This window comes from Leuciscus leuciscus (assembly GCF_965113295.1).
Source record: "Leuciscus leuciscus genome assembly, chromosome: 21".
NCBI lineage: Eukaryota > Metazoa > Chordata > Actinopteri > Cypriniformes > Leuciscidae > Leuciscus > Leuciscus leuciscus.
Window position 1 is genome coordinate 18,870,916 of NC_138745.1, and position 8,357 is coordinate 18,879,272.

Consider the following 8,357-nt stretch of genomic DNA (forward strand, 5'->3'; position numbering starts at 1 on the left):
ATAATATTTGAGGGCAAGCGTCACCAGTGGTGGCACAATGTGAACACTAAACCTGCTGAAGTCAGTCTGACATACTATCTGGCATGTTAATGCGCATCAAAAATGCATACTCAAATGCTTATATGAATATAACATTAGCCTTCATGAACTTCTTGTTTAATTGTATCTTAATTGAGTTATACATGTAATGACTGCTGTAACTTACAATCTAAATTTGGGACCAACATAGAAAGTCGTTCCGAAAACTTGAAAAACAAATCGGACAGGGCAAAAAAAGAAATAAAGATTGGCAGCAAAAAGTAACAAAAACAAATGAACAAAGAACATATAAACATATACAAGACTTAACTAAAAACTGGTGAGCTAACTAATCTAATCTAAACTCCAACTCCCACAGAGTTAAAACATTCCTACCTCTCAAGAAAAGAACAAAACAATAGTCTTCTGGGACAGATTACTATACGCTTTCCCTCCATTCTTCTAATTCAACTAAAAAAACAACTCACCATCCTTTACAAAAGAAAACAAACACCAAAACAACCAACAACATGTCAAAGATGCTTGAGGCACAATATAAAAGTTTTCGGAACATTTTCTGAATAATTAGCAAAAAGTAGGCCTATTACGATTATTCCAGTTCTCCATTTCAGCTGAACTGACGGATGTTAAACAGCACTGCGCTGAATCACACTTGTCCTCTGCTAGAGATGAGTATAGCTCCTCGTTCACCACAGCCAAAAGAGTTCCATTCAGAAGCATGCTGGGAGTCACAGTCTCGTTGCTGTTGAGCAGTGTTTGACTTTATCAGTCTGGTATTATTGCTCTCTTGCACTGTTATACATCATGATTATCAGCATGTGTAAGTTTGTTTACCCATACAACTATTAAGATTATCCATAGATAAAACTGAGATTACTTCTCATTACCCATGACCCTTTGTGATGACAGAGGTGCCAGACAGACTGAGAGGTCGTAATTTCTCTGTCTGTCTGCGCTCAGCCATGTTGGCAGTGGAAGTGCTGATGACTGCATTGTCTTGGCTGGAGACGGAGAGTAACAAGGCCCACCTGTCTGTCTGTCAGCAGACCCTCCGCTCCTGCCAAGACACACGTTTCTACCTGGCCTCTCTGTCTCATGTCTGTATACAGAGCTGTGGATCAGAAGCCAAATCATATGCTTCATTGCCCTCTTTTTCCAGCTAAGTTCTGTTTTGGTTTTGTTTTCACTCTGTTTGCTCTGTTCGAGTTCCTCATTAGTTTCCCTGGCTGTTAATTAGTTTCCACACACCTGATTCTGTTCTCCTTGATTACGTTCTCTCTGTGATTGAGGACTGTTTACACGACACCTTTTTCAACTAAAAACGTAAAACCTTTTAATGCGGTTTGACCGTTCGTTTACACGACAACAGCCGTTTGGGTGCCTGAAAACGCAAACTTTGAAAACGGTCTCCGTGTAAACAACAAAAACACGAATCTCTGAAGACGATGACGTCATGCACATGCGTATTACGTGTTCAGTCTACAGTGTTTCATCGCCATCTAACACCCTGGCAGCAGAATACAGTGTTTTTAGTCGTTTTCGTGGATCCTTGTGAATGGGAATCGTTTTGACAATGGTGTCGTCTGTACACGGAAAACTCAAAGGAAAAACTTATCCGTTTTAACTCTATCGTTGTCGTGTAAACGTACCCTGAGTTCCCTCTGTTGAGTGTCCGGTATCGTCTATGCTATGTGGTTGCATGTGTTTACGATGAGCAATCTCCTGAGCAGTGTTGCCAATTTAGCAATTTTGTCACTAGATTTACAACTCCCTTGCCCCTTTTCAGACTTTTTTTTTTTTTTTTTTAAAGCCCAGCAATAAATCTAGCTACTCTTTGGACAAACCTTATCTAGATTCTTATCTCACTCTCTGATCTACATTTATATTGATATAAATCATGTGGAATTTATTTATTATGTGGAATAAGTACTTACTTCACGACCACTAAAAAAAGTATGTTCTATATGTGGAACGTAATCTGGACTAACTACATTTGCCATGTTGTCATTATCATGTGACCTACCAGCTTCAGTTACGTTGCTTCACTGCCATTCATAAATCCTCTCCCGTGGCCTCATGGGACAGTAAAGTGTCCATAGCACACTTCAGAATCTCGCCAGAAGAATTAGGCCATCTGGATACTTTTTGTCTACTCTCTTATAAATACTGTGAATACTTCTTTTATCACATACTGTTTTTCACCAGTATAGGGAAGCCATGGTTAGAATCAAATTGGGTGTCCACCTTAGCGATTATCACCATATTTATAATGAAACCATTTAAATATATAAAAATCATATCATATACTAAAATGTCATATTTCTTTGTTACTACTGTTACGCTTTATTAAATTATTATGGGATCTGATGTAATGCTTTCAGAATCTTTACTTTGTTAAATAATTTTGTTTCTGTATTTTTAAAATGAATAAATTTTAACAACTTTATCAAATTTATTATTTTATTTCTCAAAATAAACAAGTGTTAACGTGAACATTATTAAAAACATATTATTTTAGCTAAAGTATTTGTATCAATACTTTTTGCCTTTTGTCCTGGTGAGCCTTTTACCCCGTGTGTTGGGTAAAAGGCCCAGCTTGCCACCTTATACATTTATAGGATTTTTAAACAAACAAACCACTTTTATGATTTATTTTCACAAAATATCTGTTGCTCCATCAGTGTTCAATATTTTTTTTCTGCAATCATACACTATGGGAGTTGTGAAAAGCACATTTATAACCTATAAGCAAAATGCAAATATTTTATGCACTGATTTTTTTTTTTATGTAACTTGTTTTAGAGATGCTAAAATTTAATAGGAAAACAAGACAAAAATAATGATAAGAATGATGAAAAATGAATAATGAAAAGAGAAAGAATTCCGATTTGAAGAGTTGTGATTTGGTATGTCAGAGTTTTATCATGTATGTGAAACCTGACCGCAACTCCTACACATGCTTTAAGCACAAACACAGTCTGATGCTGGTCTTCATGCTGGAAGACACTGAAATAAATACTACTTATGCAAGAGTGTCCAACACCAAGTCTCACAATGAGCCGCTTGTGACAGGCTGGAAACAGACAGGCTGTTTCATCCTCTTATTTGCAGCCCTCTTGTGAGAGTCTAATGTGGAAAAAAACTGCAAAGCAGCAAAGTCTCTTATTGCCCTTTTCCCGAACTTGATTTTTCACACAAAATTACTTCCACAGAAGGTAACTTTCTTTTTAAGCAAACTTTCCCCAGCTCCCAAAGAACATTGTTCCCTCTCTGTAAGGCTAGAGCGTGTGGGAGGCGGTTATGTCATGCTCCTCTTGGGGAGTTACCATGCATGCTGCTGCTGCTGCTGTTGTTAGGTAACTGCCCTGAGCTTCAGTCAATTACACTGACAAGAAAAGCAGAACTTTAAATCCATCCGTTACGTCTGATGACCAGGGCCACGAGTGGAACACACCGCAGAACCAGGCCTGCCATCAGGTCTGATTGTTTAACCCTCAAGACCACAGCGTTGACACTGATTACAGCAATGACACTCAGAACTTAGTTACGTTCCTTTCATGTACTTGTACTCATAAAAATGATTGCGATTTTAACAGTAAAAGACTGTAAAAATGCTACAGTGAAAAACTGTTAATTGGTTAACAGAAAGTTGTAAAATGCCGTTAAATTTACAGTTTTTGGAAGTGAAAACGAACAAATCATTGTATAATTGTCATTCCCACAATTCCCTGCGTGACACTTCACATTTGATGTATTTTTGTTGAAATAACTATGTTTCGTCATAGTTTTCTTAGTTTTTTTTCTAATCAGTTATGTACATTAGGGTTTTATGTTACATTTAATGTTGTTAAATTAATGTTTATTGTATTTTAAAAATTTCATGTGTGTTACCGTGATGATGTTTAATGTTTGTGTGAATGACACTGTGCAGCTTCTATATATGTTAGTATTAACTTTCTTGTGGATAAACTGCTTGTGATGAGCTTTGAATGATCATGTGATTCTTATCACTGCAGGGATTGTTAATTGTCAGTGTATTACAATGGTACAAAACAGATATTAATACTTCAATAGGACGGTAAATTAACATTATATCTGATAATGAAATACGGTTTATTACTGTAAATTTTAAGTTAAGTCTTTAAAACCTAAAATGTTGCTACCGTATTTTAACAGGAAGTTTCTGGTAACCACAACTGCTAGTTTTTTACCGTAAATTTAACGGATTTTTTTTTTTTTACAGTGCTACTCATTTTTTTGGTTTTGACAATAAACCTTGAATCCTTGATTGTGTATAATTTGTAAAAAAAAAAATTGTCAACACCTGGTTAAGAAATGTGTATGAACTTTTTGGTTTGATTCAAACACATGTTCAGGGCAACTGTTGAAAATTAAACAGCATGAATGAATGTGTAAAGATGCAACATATGATATATGTCAGAGAAAGAGAGAGAAAAAAAGAAGAAGAAAAGGGACTGTGATTCATCACGAGGTTGTGAGAGCAAGCCTGGTTGAGGATGTCCATCATGACATGATCACAATGTGAATGTGGAAAGGAGAGGCGGTGTTGAAACCTTTACTTCTCCTTTTGATTCCTGTCCTGAGCTGAGCTTGTCCTGGGTCACTGCTGGCTCTTCCTTCATCAGCAAACAATTAAAGCATTAGAGGCACAAATGTTATTTTGTTATGATAAGAACAAATGAATAGAACAAATTCTGGTATCCCTGATTTAACACAAAAAGTAATTTGTTTTAACGTTAGGATTTTTTTTTTGCCCCACATTAAAATGTCTTTAATAAACAAATCATAACTAAATGTCATAAATTTAATATAATCTGCTAAATTTTAACTCATTGTATTTGTTATTGTATAATAATAATAATTTGTAAAATATTTTAGAGAATGTAAAATTAGTATATTATGCAACATGCAAATATTTAATGCACAAATAAATCAAGGTTATTTTGATGTTTTATGGGAAAACAAGAAAATGGTAGTGTATTGGTATATTCAGAATGGGAGGGTTGTATATTAAAACAGTAGCAATAAGTAATCATAAAACACTGTTATAATTAAAATCATAAAACTATTTTGCTATAATCTGCTTCATTCAACTCACTGTATTTGTTTTTGTATATTATTATTTAGCTTAAAACAAGAACAAAACAATAAACAATTTGCTAATGGGGTCAGACAAATAAAGTTAGCGTAATGTAATAGATTTCGGAGTAGCAACTTATTTGAGTAATTTGTAACCCAGACACTGTGTAGATCTCTCATTAGACAATTTTAAAGGGGATTCTCTATTAAATTGTCTATTTAATGTAGCACGTAATCTTGGCCCAAAGAACAAACAAATATGAACTGAGCAAAACAGACCTTGACCTTGAATAATAATATACTAAATTCAAATTATTTCTTCTTAAAAGGGTTTGTCATGCCACATTCATATCAAACAGCGGATGCGGCGATATCAAAGATCAGTGGTGAAGATGACTAAGCTCATCAGTCTGTACATTAAACCAATTTGGTCTTGGATATTAGTGAGATTCGTGCATGGAGTTTATAAGCAGCGTCTCTACGGCTCCTGTAGGTCCGACAGTGAAGCCTTTATTTATAGATAACCGGGCAGAAGGGTAAATCTGAGGTCATTAACATTAACAGATCTCCAGTCAGGCTCCAGACACAAAGTGTGGTTTGGGGTTTTTTACTTGGAACTCTTTTTAAACCTAATAGAGATATATTTAAAATCTAAGTTTATTTTCTGGGCACAAAGATGTATCCCATAAGGCAGTTTATTTACAGAAGGTAATAAATATTTCTTCGTGCCGTTGAGAAAATCTAAATAGTCCCCAAGAGTAGTTTTAGAGAAGTTAAAGAAAGAAAAACAGAACTACATTCGTTTTCCTGAATTTTTCTTCAGCTGACATGAAAAGCACCTTCAGCATGAGACTGAAGTCATGAGTTCAGCCAGTTACCAGAGCTGTAATTGGCAGCTGGCAACAAAAAGTGAGGCTCACTCAAGTAAAACAGTCATCATGCTAATGCATTTGGCCAGAAAAAACAAGACTAGATTCCCCAATAGTATTTTCATGAGTGAGACAATCATTATTTGAATGAAAACTGGTGATTTGTTTTCATGAATATGCACATTACAATTTGAATGTTGGGCTCCTTAGAGGAATATTCTAGGTTCAATGCAAGTTATACTCAATCGACCTTTTTTGTGGAATAATTCTTTGAATCACCAGAATCACCTGAAAAAAAAAAAAGAAAGAAATCAGTGAGACACAATGACATTTGTAAACATAAAAATACACACGTCTCACAAGCATAAACATAAAACCTAAACACATTTTAGTGTGAAAAAAGAAATGACTAACCTTAAGTTTTATGCAAAGGGATTTAGACAGCTGCACAGTTCAAATAATACACACATTTAAAGAAGGTGCTTTAATAAAATGATATGCTTCATATTTCTGCTGTAAAAGCCTCCAAGAAAAGGCCTCATTAACGTCCGTATAAGTGCCTTGCCGTAACCTTGATATTTTAAACAAAAACAGCAAGGGATGAGATGAAATGTTTGCGGTAATCAACATTATGACACAAATGCTGTTGAAATACTCTTAAATGGTATTGAACCAGAGGTTACACTTTATTTTAAGGTGTCCTTGTTACAGTTTAATTATACATATTTTTCAATTATACATGATTTTAAGACATTTGGAAGGTACAAAAAATCATGTCCGCTTGCTTTTAATTGGGTTCAGCCCCATATTTTGGCAAGGAAACTTACAGACAATTTTCATTTAGACTTAAACATTATGTGTTGGTTGGTGTATTTTTGAACCAATAGATCCCAAAGAGTACGTGTCAATGGTGTCTTGTGTTTTGTCCCCTCTTTTGTTTTCTTTATATACTGACGACTGTCGGAGTGTCTTTGAGGGGAGACACATTATTAAATGTGCAGATGACTTGTGTCTCTCCTCACCGAGTCAGATGGGAGTCCTGATCAAGTGGTAGATCATTTTATTCATTTTTAAACAGCAATGCTTCTAAAACAAAAGAGATGTCCATTGATTTCAGTAAGAACTCTGTACCTGTGTTGCCTGCTGTCCTAAAGGGACATCAAGTATGTGGTCAAGCTGTATAAACCCAGATAGCAAACATGGGCCTCTTCTGGGCCAAATATGGCACATATGGCTCAGTTCTGGCAGCAGCAAAGGTTATTTGGGCCGTATCTGGCCCACACACAGCAAGCCACAACTCACACTAAATCCGGCTTGATGTGTGTGGGCCAGATACGGCCCAAATAACCTTTGCTACTGCCAGAACTGAGCCATAGTTGGCCCAGATGAGGCCATATGTGTGCTATTTCCAGCCACACTCAGGTAAAGTCATCGCCGTCATTCCATGCGATATGTGGGCCAGAAGAATGTGGGAGATGTGGGCCACAACAGGGGCAGATGTCATTTACTATCTGGGAATATTTAGGGACTGTATTCGATGATAAACAAAAATTCGAGGCAAACACTGACATTTTTAGAGGGAAAGCTCTTCAGCGTATGTATTTTCCGAGGAAACTTCGAACTTTTAATATGGATGTTTCTTTTATGACAATGTTTTACACCTGTTTTATTGAATCTGTCTTAAGTTTTTCCATTATTTGTTGGTATGGCAATCTCAATATAAAGAATAGGAATAAGTTGAGTAGTATACAATGTGCAGCAAGATAGTGGGGACCGACTTAAGGACTATCACACAAATTTATTAACAGGGTGACTATAGGGCCAGTTAGTCCTTTCCAATCCCTGACAGCAACAGTGTCGGGCCAGATCCGGCCTACATCTGGTACACGTCGATTCCACACGGTCCAGATGTGGGCCGACACTATGTTGCGGTCTGGGATATCACCCACCCACTATGTACTGAATTTAAACTGCCTCCCTCAGGCCAGAGATTTAAACTCCCTTTGTGCAAATCAAATAGATATAAGAATTCCTTTATACCTGCTGCAATCATGTTTTTAAAAGACTTACTTACATAAAATGTGAGTGTATGTGCTGCTGTATTTATACTGCTGTCTACATAAAGTTAAGTAAGATAAGTACTAAGTAATATAAATTGACTACATGTACTTGCTGTTGCAGCACTCGAGATCAGTCTCATTTAAATTCTGTGAAATAAGTTCATCATGAGATACTCCTTGGCAATCACAAATTAAACCACTAAACGTCAGCGTACATTTAGAGGGATTTTATTTCAAGGCCACGACTGCATGCGAGGATATCACTTAATTGCATCCTGCTTCAAGTGCA